Raw genomic sequence first — 16,938 nt, forward strand, 5'->3', positions numbered from 1 at the left:
GAGCCACGAGGAGCACCGGTGGAGACAGATGAGTATCGAGGGCTATCGGGGACCCCATTTTTCTGTCCTCTGATGTGCGATCACATCAGAGGACAGAGAAATTAAATGGGAAATTGTGGGTTTTTTTTGCGACCGCCGGTAAACGGTTAATTACCGGCGATTGCTACCCAGGGGGTCGGTAAAAAAAAACCCGAATCATGTTCTCTGGGGTCTTGGCTACCCTGGCAACTGAGACCCCAGAGAAGATCTGACTCTGGGGGCCGCTATTCACTTTTTCCACAGCGCCGTTAATTAACGGCGCTGTGGTTTAAGTACCCTTAACTGCCGCCATTAAAAGGCATATCAGCGGTCGTTAAGGGGTTAAAAGTGGTCTTTATTCAACGCGTTTCTGAGTTTCAAAGAACTCCATCAGGAAATACCATACAAATTATGTGGTATTTCCTGATGAAGAAGTTCTTTGAAACTCAGAAACGCGTGAATAAAGACCACTTTTAATAATACCTTTGGACTACATGATTCAGCAGCGCAGAATTTGACCACGTTCTCCTACACTGTATTCTCAACAGCCGGTCCCTCGTGGATCCGTGGATCTGCAGCAGCGAATCTTTCCAATGCTTGTCTTAAGCTACATCTGGTGAGTGCTTTTACCTTGCATTGACTGCTCAATCTCAGATAGAACCCTATTGCGCTATTTTCCTCCAACAGTTTTCATAGCAATGTTTTAACTCAGGAAGAGTTCAGAAATTAATATTTTGTGGAATAACCATGATTTTTTTTTTAACTGAATTTTTATTGAAGTTTTTATAATACAATACAAAACAATATAATTTATACTAACAGAAGGTAGGGAAGAAGGTAAGGAAGGAGGAGAGGATTAGGAAGAAGAACTGGGAACTACAAGGGAAATGGGGAAATTAACTACTAAGGTCCTACTGGTAAATGTGCATTCTATATAACAAAATTAATTTCAAACAGAAAGTCAAGTACCGCATGCATAATTAGGGTTCATATGTCTAACTGGTATACTGAACTTAGATTCCGAAGAAGTCCTTTAATAGTTGAGTTTGTCGAGGATGCTAAAACTTGGCTTTCCTGTTCTAGGTTAATCAACATACATATATACATACACACATACATACATCAAGCTAAGGAGAAGAAGGAAAAACGTTATTTCAAATGTGCCATCTCTTGGTATATGTTATAAATTTGTTCTCTCTCAAAGCAAGCGAGAATTCAAAAACTCTGAGAAGAAATTCTTTCTGTAATATCTGAGATTTTGGGAATATCTTTCTGTTTCCACTTTGAAGCAATCAGTAATTTAGTGACCAATAAAATATGAATAATTATATGTCGAAATTGGAAAGGAATATCATGAATACCAAGAGATAACAATGCAAGGTGCGGTGTTAGATTGACAGTTGGTGATTCTTGAAATGAGCTCAGATATTTCAATCCATAGAGATCTTATTACAGGACATTCCCAAAAAATGTGAAATAAATTGATTGTTTCGGAAATACTTTGTTCAGTTTTACTGGTGTGAAGTACCATCTAGATAATAATTTAAAATGAGCTTCATGTAGAAGAGCACAAGAAGTAGAGGAATAACCATGATTTTTAATCACAGCTTTCATGCGATTTGGCATGCTTTCCACCAGTGTTTCACACTGCTTTTGAGTGACCTTATGTCACTCCTGGCACAAAAATTTAAGCGGTTCTTCTTTGACGGCTTGTGACTATCCATCTTCCTCTTGATTACATTCCAGAGGTTTTCAATGGAGTTCAGGTCTGGAGATTGGGCTGACCATGACAGAGAGTTGATGTGGTGGTCCTTCATCCACACCTTGATTGACCTAGCTGCGTGGCATGGCGCATTATCCTGCTGGAAACCAGTCCTCAGAGTTGGGGAACATTGCCTGAGCAGAAGGAATCAACTGTTTTTCCAGGATGACTTTGTATGCGGCTTGATTCATACATCCTTTGCAAAGATTAATATGCCCAATTACAGCCTTGCTGAAGCATCCCCAGACCATCACCGATCCTCCATCAAATTTAACAGTGGATGCAAGACACTGTGGCTTGTGCGCCTTTTCAGGTCTCTGTCTAACCATTAGATGACCAGGTGTTGGGCAAAGCTGAACATTAGACTCATCAGAGAAGATTACCTTACTCCAGTCCTCTATGGTCCAATCCTTATGGTCTTTGACAAACTTCAGCCTGGCTCTCCTTTGCTTCTCATTGATGAAAGGCTTTTTTCTAGCTTTACATGACTTGAGTCCTGCCTCAAGGAGCCTGTTACAAACTATTCTTGCCGTGCACTTCACCCCAGCTGTGTTATGGCTGGCAATCAGGCAACACAGCGTGCAGTAATCAGCGCACATACAGAGATCTGGCAATAACCAAAAACAATAGGACGAGCTCTGAGACGTGGAATCTCTGTAGACTGCAGTACCTGATCTATCCTCACACAACTATAAGCAGCAGTGGATTGCGCCTAACAACTACCTATGCAACTCGGCACTGCCTGAGGAGCTAACTAGCCTGAAGATAGAAATACAAGCCTGACTTACCTCAGAGAAATACCCCAAAGGAATAGGCAGCCCCCCACATATAATGACTGTTAGCAAGATGAAAAGACAAACGTAGGAATGAAATAGATTCAGCAAAGTGAGGCCCGATATTCTAGACAGAGCGAGGATAGCAAAGAGAACTATGCAGTCTACAAAAAACCCTAAAACGAAAACCACGCAAAGGGGCAAAAAGACCCACCGTGCCGAACTAACAGCACGGCGGTGCACCCCTCTGCTTCTCAGAGCTTCCAGCAAAAGACAATAGCAAGCTGGACAGAAAAAAACAGAAAACAAACTAGAAGCACTTATCTAGCAGAGCAGCAGGCCCAAGGAAAGATGCAGTAGCTCAGATCCAACACTGGAACATTGACAAGGAGCAAGGAAGACAGACTCAGGTGGAGCTAAATAGCAAGGCAGCCAACGAGCTCACCAAAACACCTGAGGGAGGAAGCCCAGAGACTGCAATACCACTTGTGACCACAGAAGTGAACTCAGCCACAGAATTCACAACAGTACCCCCCCCTTGAGGAGGGGTCACCGAACCCTCACCAGAACCCCCAGGCCGACCAGGATGAGCCACATGAAAGGCACGAACAAGATCTGGGGCATGGACATCAGAGGCAAAAACCCAGGAATTATCTTCCTGAGCATAACCCTTCCATTTGACCAGATACTGGAGTTTCCGTCTAGAGACACGAGAATCCAAAATCTTCTCCACAATATACTCCAATTCCCCCTCCACCAAAACAGGGGCAGGAGGCTCCACAGATGGAACCATAGGTGCCACGTATCTCCTCAACAGCGACCTATGGAATACATTATGTATGGAAAAGGAGTCTGGGAGGGTCAGACGAAAAGACACCGGATTGAGAATCTCAGAAATCCTATACGGACCAATAAAACGAGGTTTAAATTTAGGAGAGGAAACCTTCATAGGAATATGACGAGAAGATAACCAAACCAAATCCCCAACACGAAGTCGGGGTCCCACACGGCGTCTGCGATTAGCGAAAAGCTGAGCCTTCTCCTGGGACAAGGTCAAATTGTCCACTACCTGAGTCCAGATCTGCTGCAACCTGTCCACCACAGAATCCACACCAGGACAGTCCGAAGACTCAACCTGTCCTGAAGAGAAACGAGGATGGAACCCAGAATTGCAGAAAAATGGAGAGACCAAGGTAGCCGAGCTGGCCCGATTATTAAGGGCGAACTCAGCCAACGGCAAAAATGACACCCAATCATCCTGGTCAGCGGAAACAAAACATCTCAGATATGTTTCCAAGGTCTGATTGGTTCGTTCGGTCTGGCCATTAGTCTGAGGATGGAAGGCCGAGGAGAAAGATAAGTCAATGCCCATCCTACCACAAAAGGCTCGCCAGAACCTCGAGACAAACTGGGAACCTCTGTCAGAAACAATATTCTCAGGAATGCCATGTAAACGAACCACATGCTGGAAGAACAAAGGCACCAAATCAGAGGAGGAAGGCAATTTAACCAAGGGCACCAGATGGACCATTTTAGAAAAGCGATCACAGACCACCCAAATGACCGACATTTTTTGAGAAACGGGAAGGTCAGAAATGAAATCCATCGAAATATGTGTCCAAGGCCTCTTCGGGACCGGCAAGGGCAAAAGCAACCCACTGGCACGTGAACAGCAGGGCTTAGCCCTAGCACAAATTCCACAGGACTGCACAAAAGCACGCACATCCCGTGACAGAGATGGCCACCAGAAGGATCTAGCAACCAACTCCCTGGTACCAAAGATTCCTGGATGACCGGCCAGCACCGAACAATGAAGTTCAGAGATAACTTTACTAGTCCACCTATCAGGGACGAACAGTTTCTCGGCCGGACAACGATCAGGTTTATTAGCCTGAAATTTCTGCAACACTCTCCGCAAATCAGGGGAGATGGCAGACACAATGACTCCTTCCTTGAGGATACTCGCCGGCTCAGATAACCCCGGAGAGTCGGGCACAAAACTCCTAGACAGAGCATCCGCCTTCACATTTTTAGAGCCCGGAAGGTATGAAATCACAAAATCAAAACGAGCAAAAAATAACGACCAACGGGCCTGTCTAGGATTCAAGCGCTTGGCAGACTCGAGATAAGTCAAGTTCTTATGATCAGTCAATACCACCACGCGATGCTTAGCACCCTCAAGCCAATGACGCCACTCCTCGAATGCCCACTTCATGGCCAGCAACTCTCGGTTGCCCACATCATAATTACGCTCAGCAGCAGAAAATTTCCTGGAAAAGAAAGCACATGGTTTGAACACTGAGCAACCAGAACCTCTCTGTGACAAAACCGCCCCTGCACCAATCTCAGAAGCATCAACCTCGACCTGGAACGGAAGAGAAACATCAGGTTGACACAACACAGGGGCACAGCAAAAACGACGCTTCAACTCCTGAAAAGCTTCCACGGCAGCAGAAGACCAATTAACCAAATCAGCACCCTTCTTGGTCAAATCGGTCAATGGTCTGGCAATGCTAGAAAAATTACAGATGAAGCGACGATAAAAATTAGCAAAGCCCAGGAATTTCTGCAGACTTTTTAGAGATGTCGGCTGAGTCCAATCCTGGATGGCCTGAACCTTAACCGGATCCATCTCGATAGTAGAAGGGGAAAAGATGAACCCCAAAAATGAAACTTTCTGCACACCGAAGAGACACTTTGATCCCTTCACGAACAAGGAATTAGCACGCAGTACCTGGAAAACCATTCTGACTTGCTTCACATGAGACTCCCAATCATCTGAGAAGATCAAAATGTCATCCAAGTAAACAATCAAGAATTTATCCAGATACTCACGGAAAATGTCATGCATAAAAGACTGAAAAACAGATGGAGCATTGGCAAGTCCGAACGGCATCACCAGATACTCAAAATGACCCTCGGGCGTATTAAATGCCGTTTTCCATTCATCTCCCTGCCTGATTCTCACCAGATTATACGCACCACGAAGATCAATCTTAGTAAACCAACTAGCCCCCTTAATCCGAGCAAACAAGTCAGAAATCAATGGCAAGGGATACTGAAACTTAACAGTGATCTTATTAAGAAGGCGGTAATCAATACACGGTCTTAGCGAACCATCCTTCTTGGCTACAAAAAAGAACCCTGCTCCCAATGGTGACGACGATGGGCGAATATGTCCCTTCTCCAGGGACTCCTTCACATAACTGCGCATAGCGGTGTGTTCAGGTACGGACAAATTAAATAAACGACCCTTAGGGAATTTACTACCAGGAATCAAATCGATAGCACAATCACAATTCCTATGCGGAGGTAGGGCATCAGACTTGGACTCTTCAAATACATCCTGAAAGTCCGACAAGAACTCTGGGATGTCAGAAGGAATGGATGACGAAATAGACAAAAATGGAACATCACCATGTACTCCCTGACAACCCCAGCTGGTTACCGACATAGAGTTCCAATCCAATACTGGATTATGGGTTTGTAGCCATGGCAACCCCAACACGACCACATCATGCAAATTATGCAGTACCAGAAAGCGAATAACTTCCTGATGTGCAGGAGCCATGCACATGGTCAGCTGGGCCCAGTACTGAGGCTTATTCTTGGCCAAAGGTGTAGCATCAATTCCTCTCAACGGAATAGGACACCGCAAAGGCTCCAAGAAAAATCCACAACGTTTAGCATAATCCAAATCCATCAGATTCAGGGCAGCGCCTGAATCCACAAACGCCATGACAGAATACGATGACAAAGAGCACATTAAGGTAATGGACAAAAGGAATTTGGACTGTACAGTACCAATAACGGCAGAGCTATCGAACCGCCTAGTGCGTTTAGGACAATTAGAAATAGCATGAGTAGAATCACCACAATAGAAACACAGTCTGTTCAGACGTCTGTGTTCTTGCCGTTCTACTTTAGTCATAGTCCTGTCGCACTGCATAGGCTCAGGTTTACTCTCAGGCAGTACCGCCAGATGGTGCACAGATTTACGCTCGCGCAAGCGACGACCGATCTGAATGGCCAAGGACATAGACTCATTCAAACCAGCAGGCATAGGAAATCCCACCATTACATCCTTAAGAGCTTCAGAGCGACCCTTTCTGAACAAAGCCGCTAGTGCAGATTCATTCCACAGAGTGAGTACTGACCATTTCCTAAATTTCTGACAATATACTTCTACATCATCCTGACCCTGGCATAAAGCCAGCAGATTTTTCTCAGCCTGATCCACTGAATTAGGCTCATCGTAAAGCAATCCGAGCGCCAGGAAAAATGCATCAACATTACTCAATGCAGAATCTCCTGGTGCAAGAGAAAACGCCCAGTCCTGTGGGTCGCCGCGCAAAAAAGAAATAATAATCAAAACCTGTTGAATAGGATTACCAGAAGAATGAGGTTTCAAGGCCAAAAATAGCTTACAATTATTTCTGAAGCTCAGGAACTTAGTTCTGTCACCAAAAAACAAATCAGGAATCGGAATTCTTGGTTCTAGCATCGATTTCTGATCAATAGTATCTTGAATCTTTTGTACATTTACAACGAGATTATCCATTGAGGAGCACAGAGCCTGAATATCCATGTCCACAGCTGTGTCCTGAAGCACTCTAATGTCTAGGGGAAAAAAAAGACTGAAGACAGAGCTAAGAAAAAAAAATGATGTCAGGATTTCTTTTTTCCCTCTATTGGGAATCATTGGTGTGGCTCCTTGTACTGTTATGGCTGGCAATCAGGCAACACAGCGTGCAGTAATCAGCGCACATACAGAGATCTGGCAATAACCAAAAACAATAGGACGAGCTCTGAGACGTGGAATCTCTGTAGACTGCAGTACCTGATCTATCCTCACACAACTATAAGCAGCAGTGGATTGCGCCTAACAACTACCTATGCAACTCGGCACTGCCTGAGGAGCTGACTAGCCTGAAGATAGAAATACAAGCCTGACTTACCTCAGAGAAATACCCCAAAGGAATAGGCAGCCCCCCACATATAATGACTGTTAGCAAGATGAAAAGACAAACGTAGGAATGAAATAGATTCAGCAAAGTGAGGCCCGATATTCTAGACAGAGCGAGGATAGCAAAGAGAACTATGCAGTCTGCAAAAAACCCTAAAACGAAAACCACGCAAAGGGGCAAAAAGACCCACCGTGCCGAACTAACAGCACGGCGGTGCACCCCTCTGCTTCTCAGAGCTTCCAGCAAAAGACAATAGCAAGCTGGACGGAAAAAAACAGAAAACAAACTAGAAGCACTTATCTAGCAGAGCAGCAGGCCCAAGGAAAGATGCAGTAGCTCAGATCCAACACTGGAACATTGACAAGGAGCAAGGAAGACAGACTCAGGTGGAGCTAAATAGCAAGGCAGCCAACGAGCTCACCAAAACACCTGAGGGAGGAAGCCCAGAGACTGCAATACCACTTGTGACCACAGAAGTGAACTCAGCCACAGAATTCACAACAAGCTGCCATTTGCCATTCCTTTTGCAGGTCACTTGATGTCATCCTGAGGTTGCTGAGTGACATTCGAATAAGATGACGGTCATCCCGGTCAGTGGAGAGTCGTTTTCCCCCTCTGCCGGTCTGTAGCTTTGTTGTGTCCAATGTCTGCTGCTTGACCTTGTTGTAATGGACTGCCGTCTTAGAAATTTTAAGGATGGAGGCAACATGATGCTCACCGTGTCCTTCTGCTAGTAAACCCGAATTGAGCACTTCTTTTCCTCACTCAAGACTTTTCTTTGCAACTCCTTTGGCATGGTTAAAAGTTATTTTTTCATTCCTATTACTTTTGGGATATTATTAGCACTTGTTTTGTCAACCAGCTTGTCCTATTGCAAGAGGATTGTGAACACCACAGCAGTGTTTTTTTTATACTTTCCATCGTTAAATAAGATTTGGTTCAGGTGATCACATCATCAGAAGCACATAAAGTAGAATGAGGTGTACTCTGGTTGGAATTCAACTGACACTGAAATGGAATGGCTGTCAGACATGTAGAGAAGCTGATTTTTATAAACCTGTGCAGTGGTCTCTTAATTTTTGCCAGAGCTGTATAGTACAAGTGATCAGAAGACCGGGGCTTAGCGTCCCTAAGGGAACTAACAAATACAGCTAAAGGTAAAAAAAAAGTTTAAAAATATGAAAAAATTGAGAAAAAACTACAAAAGTTCAAATCACACCCCTTTTTCACCCATTAACACCTTAGTGACAGAGCCAATTTGGTCCTTAATGACCGAGCCAATTTTTACAATTCTGACCACTGTCACTTTATGAGGTTATAACTCTGGAACGCTTTAACGGATCCCGCTGATTCTGAGATTGTTTTTTCGTGACATATTGTACTTTCTGTTAGTTGTAACATTTCTTCAATATTACTTGCGATTATTTATGAAAAAAATGGAAATATGGCGGAAAATTTTTACAATTTTGCAATTTTCAAACTTTGAATTTTTATGCCCTTTAATCAGAGAGATATGTCACACTAATTAATATATAACATTTCCCACATGTCTACTTCACATCAGCAGAATTTTGGAAACAACATTTTTTTTTGTTAGGACGTTATAAGGGTTAAAAGTTGACCAGCGATTTTCTCATTTTTACAACAAAATTTACAAAACCCTTTTTTTTAGGGACCATCTCACATTTAAAGTCACTTTGAGGGGTGTACATGACAGAAAATACCCAAATTTGACACCATTCTAAAAACTACACCCCTCAAGGTGCTCAAAACTATATTCAAGAAGTTTATTAACCCTTTACGTGCTTCACAGTAACTGAAGCAATGTGGAAGGAAAAAATGAACATTTAACTTTTTTTTGCAAACATTTTATTTCAGAACATTTTTTTTTATTTTCGCAAGTGTATAAAAAGAAAATGAACCACAAAATTTGTTGTCCAATTTCTCCTGAATATGCCGATACCCCATATGTGGGGGTAAACCACTGTTTGGGCGCACGGCAGGGCTTGGAAGAGAAGGAGCACCATTTGACTTTTTCAATGCAGAATTAGCTGGAAGTGAGATCGGACGCCATGTCGAGTTTGGAGAGCCCCTGACGTGCCTAAACAGTGGAAACAAGTGACACCATTTTGGAAACTTATCTAGATGTGTGGTGAGCACTTTGAACCCTCAAGTGCTTCACAGAAGTTTATGACGTAGAACCATGAAAATAAAAAATCGTATTTTTTACACAAAAATTATGTTTTCGCCCACAAATTCTTATTTTCCCAAGGGTTACAGGAGAAGTTAGACCATGAAAGTTGTTGTGCAATTTCTCTTGAGTATGTTGATACCCCATATGTGGAGGTAAACCGTTGTTTGGGCACACGGCAGAGCTTGGAGGAGGAGTTCCGTTTGACTTTTTCAATGTAGAATTGGCTGGAATTAAGATCGGATGCCATGTCGCGTTTGGAGAGCCCCTGATGTGCCTAAACAGTGGAAACCCCCCACAAGTGACCCAATTTTGGAAACTAGACCCAGTAAGGAACTTACTCCTTACTAATTTCTCCTGAATATGCCGATACCCCATATGTGGGGGTAAACCACTGTTTGGGCGCACGGCAGGGCTTGGAAGAGAAGGAGCACCGTTTGACTTTTTCAATGCAGAATTAGCTGGAAGTGAGATCGGACGCCATGTCGAGTTTGGAGAGCCCCTGACGTGCCTAAACAGTGGAAACAAGTGACACCATTTTGGAAACTTATCTAGATGTGTGGTGAACACTTTGAACCCCAAGTGCTTCACAGAAATTTATAACGTAGAGCCGTGAAAATAAAAAAAATCTTTTTTTTTCCTCAAAAATGATTTTTAGCCCGCAATTTTTTATTTTCTCTAGGGTCTTAGGAGTTGAGTTCCTGCCGCTGCACAGGGGGAATCTCAAACCTTGTCTGCTGCAGTCTCTCATTCTGCATCAGCCTCAGGTACTGCAGTAGCTCCTATTGGTCCTCCAGGAAGGTCCTGAAGTTGCTCAGTTACTGTTGCAGTTTTCATTGGTCCTCTAGGAAGGTCCTGAACTTGCTGCAGCTATAAAAGGTTTGCACGGCCGCACGGCCATGCGCTAATATACACTTGTTTATGTGTGTGTGTTGTGAGTGAAAGTCGCTCTTTAATCATCCCCTCCCTTGTGTTTGAATGCTCGCATAAGGAGGATGATTGTAATCTAGCACCCGACTTTACCAACATAGTACACAAACAGCGTCTATTGCTGTGACTGCCAGTGCGGCGCCGTGCGCTATCACCACGCTTTCCAAACCCAAGTCTGGGTGGTTAGTGGTGTCCATCAGTGCGGCACCGCATGCACTCTTATGCTACTTTATTATTATTTCCGTTTCGTGCGGTACTGCGGTCCTGTGACGCAACAGGGTTCGCTTCTTTCACACAGGGTGAAGCTAACCTGTGTGTATTCTCATTGTACCGCCATATAGTCCGTCATTGCTTAGCAGCAGGTTCCATCTCTGCACAGTGGACCCTGGGCTGCGAACGCACCTTATTCCTTTTCTCTAATTATTTGGTGCGTTCTGCTAGCCCTAACATTATTTTTGCGCCAGGGTCTGGCTAAGTAATGACGGACGAACAGTGATTGCAGGGGTACATCCAGCTGCTGGAGGGCAGGTTGGCTTCTCTCGAGCGTGCAACCTCAGCGTTGGATGTTACCGCAATAGCTGTTCACGCTGCTAGCGTGGCTGCGGCAGCTTTACCCACTGCCATCTCTGTTCTGACCTTATCTCACCTCCCGCTGCCAGCGAAATACTCTGGTGACAGTAAATCCTGTAGGGGTTTCGTGAGCCTGTGCGGTATACAACACGAGCTCCAGGCTGCACGTTTTCCCACTGAGCGGGCAAAGGTGGGATTCATAATTTCTCTGCTGTTGGACAGGGCATTGGAGTGGGCTACGCCGCTGTGTGAGCATGACGGTCATGTGGTGCTGAGTGCTCCTTAGTTTTTGAGCACTCTGAAACAGGTCTTTTTAGGACCCCAAGTCACCCATGATATGGCGCTCCAACTGCTGGCATTGACTCAGGGTTCATCCATGGTCAGCCATTTTCCTGTCCACTTCCGGACATTAGCGTCTGAGCTGGAATGGTCGGATAAAGCCCTTATCCCGGTATTTTGGAGAGGGCTGGCTGACCATGTGAAAGACGCTTTGGTCACTAGGGAGATTCCTGCCACACTGGAGGAGCTCATAGCTATGTCAACCTGCATCGACCATCGTTTTCACGAGCGAAGGTTGGAGCGAGCCCAGTGTAGGCAAAGGTTTCGGCTGGCTCCCACCTTCGCCAAACCTCAGGAATCTCCGGTCCAGGCGTCCGAGTCACATGAGGCCGTAGAGGCGTTGCGTACGGGATCTATGTCCCGGTCCGCTCGTGCACTTATGGTCTGTCATGTTTGCTGGCAATCAGGACATCTTGCCTCCAAGTGTTCTCAGCGGTCTGGAGAACGTTGGCATCTAGTGGTAGTTGGAGTAGGTACACTAGACACGGAGACGTTTTCCTCTAAATTGTCCTTTAAGGGGACAATTACCATAGGCCCATCCACTCTTATGGTAGTGATTTGCCTGGACACCGGGGTGGAAGGCCATTTCATGTCATCTGCTTTCGCCCAGCGTCACACAATACCCCTGGTGATGCTCGCCAAACCTGTGACCGTTCGAGTGGTTAATGGGTCGACACTACCCTCACAGATTACACATCAGACCATTCCATTCACTCTTTCAATGTCTCCATCACATCAGGAGATTATCTCCCTGTTAGTCATTCCTGAGGGGATTGATGAGGTCCTGTTGGGGATACCATGGCTTCGCTATCATTCTCATATAGAGTGGGCCACAGGGAAAATTTTGGGATGGAGTAAATCATGTGAGGGTGGATATCAGAGGGAGTGCGTTCAGGTTGCTTCTACAGAGGTACCTGCAGATCTTTCCTCTCTCCTCACCGCCCCTATGACTGTCCTATTGACCTATTGCCTGGTGCTGAGCCTCCCTGGGGTCGAGTCTATCCGTTATCTCTCCCGGAGATGGAGGCAATGTCCTAGTACATTCAAGAGAATCTGGCAAGAGGATTCATTAGGAAGTCAGTGTCACCTGCAGGGGCTGGGTTCTTCTTCATGCAGAAGAATAATGGAGAACTACGTCCATGCATAGACTACAGGGGTCTTAACGCCATCACCGTTAAGAATGAATGCCCACTACCCCTGATATCTGAGCTTTTTGATAGGCTACGGGGAGCAAGGGTATTTCCTAAGTTAGATCTATGGGTGCTTACAACCTGATTCGCATCCGTGAGGGTGACGAATAGAAGACGGCTTTTAACACCAGGGATGGGCACTATGAATATCTGGTGATGCCCTTCAGGCTCTGTAATGCCCAGCCGTTTTCCAAGACTTTGTGAACGACATCTTCTGGGAGATGCTCACCACCTCGGTTGTAGTCTATCTGGATGATATTCTCATCTACTCTCCATATGTTGACTCCCATATTGACATCTCCGAGAGATGTTCACAAAGTCTTCGACCTCTTACGGGCAAACTCCCTCTACGCCAAGTTGGAAAAATGTGTTTGAGCAGGAGTCCTTGCCTTTCCTTGGCTATATCATCACTGCCCAGGGATTGGCCATGGATCCTGCCAAGCTACAGGCTGTGATGGACTTTCACACAGGGTGAAGCTAACCTGTGTGTGTATTCTCATTTGTACCGCCATATAGTCAGTCATTGCTTAGCAGCAGGTTCCATCTCTGCACGGTGGATCCCGGGCTACGAACGCACCTTATTAATTTTCTCTAATTATTTGGTGTGTTCCGCTAGCCCTAACAAAGGGTAACAGGAGAAATTGGACCCCAAAATTTGTTGTCCAGTTTGTCCTGAGTATGATGATACTCCATATGTGGGGGGGGGGACCACTGTTTGGGCACACATCGGGGCGTGGAAGGGAAGTAGTGACGTTTTAAAAGGCAGACTTTGATGGAATGGTCTGCTGGCGTCATGTTGCATTTGCAGAGCTTCTGATGTACCTAAACAGTAGAAACCCCCCACAAGTGACCCTATTTTGGAAACTAGACCCCCCAAAGAGCTTATCTAGATGTGTGGTGAGCGCTATGGACCCCCAATTGCTTCACAGAAGTTTATAATGTAGAGCCATAAAATAAAAAATCATATTTTTCCACAAAATGAGTATACTGATATCCCATATGTGGGGGGGCACTGTTTGGGTGCATGGCAGAGGTCGGAAGGGAAGGAGCACCATTTTGGAATGCAGACTTTGATAGAATGTGCTGCGGGTGTTATGTTGCATTTGCAGAGCCCCTGATATACCTAAACAGTAGAAACCCCCCTCAAGTGACCCTATTTCGGAAACTAGTCCCCCCAAGGAACTTATCTAGATGTGTGGTGAGCATTTTGAACCCCCAAGTGCTTCACAGAAGTTTATAATGCAGATTCGTGAAAATAAAAAATATTTTTTTCCTCCACAAAAATGATTTTTTTAGCCCCCAATTTTTTATTTTCCCCAGGGTAACAGGAGAAATTGTACCCTAAAAGTTGTTGTCCAATTTGTCCTGAGTACACTGATACCCCATGTGTTGGGGTAAATCAGTATTTGGGCGCACGGCAGAGCTCAGAAGGGAGGGAGCACCATTTGACTTTTTGAGTGCAAAATTGGCTGTTGCGTTTAGAGACCCCCTGATGTACCTAAACAGTGGAAACCCCCCAATTCTAACTCCAACCCTAACCCCAACACACCCCTAACCCTAATCCCAACCCAGTCCATAATCTTAATCAAAACCCTAAGCCCAACACACCCCTAATCCTAATCTCGACCCTAACCTCAAACCTAACCCTAATCCCTAACTTTAACCCTAACTCTAACTTTAGCCCCAACCCTAACCCTAATTTTAACCCTAACCCTAGCGCCAACCCTAACCCAAACTTTAGCCCAACTGTAACCCTAATTGGAAAATGGAAATACATACTTTTTTTATTTTATTATTTTTTCCTAACTAAGGGGGTGATAAAGTGAGGGGTTATTTACAACTTTTTTTTTTATTTTGATCACTGTGATAGATCCTATCACAGTGACCAAAATGAGACAAGAGGAAGAATCTTCCTCTGCCGGCCGGCAGATCACTGCGGGCGTACTGCATATGCGCCCACCATTTTCTTACCGGGGGATGAAGCCGGCGGCCAGGAGGGGACACTGGAGGACCCAGGGACACCGGTAAGTATGACAGGGTCCCCGATCACATCAGAGGACAGAGAATGACAGACACATCACATTTTTTTTTTGCTGTCGCCGGTAAACGATTAATTACCGGCGATCGCAAAACAGGGGTCATGTTTTTTGGGGTCAGCAGCCGAGACCCCAAAGATCTGCCACATGCGCCCGCCATTTTTTTGCTGGAAGAAGATGGCGGCGCCCATGGGAAACCACAAGGAGCACCGGTGGACACGGGTAAGTATCGGGAGGCGATCGGGGACCCCATTTCTCTGTCCTCTGATGTGCGATCACATCAGAGGACAGAGAAATTAAATGGCAAATTGCATTTTTTTTGCGGTCGCCGGTAAACTGTTAATTACCGGCGATCACAACCCGGGGGTCGGAAAAAAACTGACCCGAATCATGTTCTCTGGGGTTTCGGCTATCCCCCGGCAACCAAGATCCCAGAAAAAATCCGACTCGGGGGGGCGCTATACACTTTTTCCACAGCGCCGTTAATGCACTGTGGTTTAAGTGCCCTTAACTACTGCCATTAAAAGGCGTATCGGCGGTCGTTAAAGGATTAAAATTAAACAAAAAAAACGTTATGCACATATTTGTTATCGATGCATTCATAAAAAGTCTGATCAAATTATAAAAGAAATTAATCCAATTGGAAAATGGCATAATGAGAAAAAATTTAAATGCCCCAACATTGCGATTAAAGGTGATCAAAACATTGTATCTACCCAAAAATGGTATCAGTAAACAGTTCTGCTCGGGGCAGAAAAACAAACAAGTCTTCACACAGACCCATATCATGAAAATGTTATGGGTCTTGGAAAATTTCGACACAGCAATTTTTTTCTTTTTACGAATTTCCGAACTTTTTTCACTACTTAAATAAATTGAAAAACTGTACATGTTTGATATCTGCATAATTAAACTGACCATGGGTGGAAAAATAAATAAGTTATAGCTCTTGGAAGAAGGGGAGGAAACAACAAAAATGGAAATTTGCCACAGCTTGAAGGGGTTAAAAGAAGACATGTTTTTCTGATCCTTGTCAAACCCTTTATTTATTTTTATAAATTGCTTTTTATAAATTGCATATGTATCTCTCCTTATTCTATTGCTCCAAACCTCTAAGATTATAGACATTGTATGCAATGTTTTTGAATTGGAGGAAACATTTATCGCTCTTCTTTGCATAGTAGGCCATTCTTAGGAGGAAGTATTAAATTCATAGCCATGAGTCTGACCAGACGTGTCTGACCATCTTAGAAATTGCATTTTTAAATTGCAGTTTTTTAATTGCTATGAATTAGACTAGAATTCCATGGGGCATTTGAGCATTCATCACTGCTGTACTTTCATCATCCTCATCACCACCTGTATCCTCTAATCAAGCTGTTTTGTCTACCCACAGGTATGCTGCTGTCCATCTACTCTGCCTTTCCTGCAATGTGTGTTTATGTGAACTGCATATAATTCCCACCTGGTATGCTGCTGTCCATCTACTCTGCCTTTCCTGCAATGTGTGTTTATGTGAACTGCATATAATTCCCACCTGGTATGCTGCTGTCCATCTTCTCTGCCTTTCCTGCAATGTGTGTTTATGTGAACTGCATATAATTCCCACCTGGTATGCTGCTGTCCATCTACTCTGCCTTTCCTGCAATGTGTGTTTATGTGAACTGCATATAATTCCCACCTGGTATGCTGCTGTCCATCTACTCTGCCTTTCCTGCAATGTGTGTTTATGTGAACTGCATATAATTCCCACCTGGTATGCTTTGCTTACCCATTGTTTTCTATCCATTCGTATTTCACTTCCCTTGCTTCTTGCTTGCATACCTGAGTGGCCATCTACCCCACCCCCTCTTTATGACCTGGCTTAACTGTGAACATGTGCTCTAGACACACACGCCCACATCCTCCCTCTCAGCTGTGAGCCCTTAGGTGCCCATAAATTCATAGCCATGAGTCTGACCAGACGTGTCTGACCATCTTAGAAATTGCATTTTTAAATTGCAGTTTTTTAATTGCTATGAATTAGACTAGAATTCCATGGGGCATTTGAGCATTCATCACTGCTGTACTTTCATCATCCTCATCACCACCTGTATCCTCTAATCAAGCTGTTTTGTCTACCCACAGGTATGCTGCTGTCCATCTACTCTGCCTTTCCTGCA

Source organism: Ranitomeya imitator, chromosome 2 (genome assembly GCF_032444005.1).
Source record: "Ranitomeya imitator isolate aRanImi1 chromosome 2, aRanImi1.pri, whole genome shotgun sequence".
Classification (NCBI taxonomy): domain Eukaryota; kingdom Metazoa; phylum Chordata; class Amphibia; order Anura; family Dendrobatidae; genus Ranitomeya; species Ranitomeya imitator.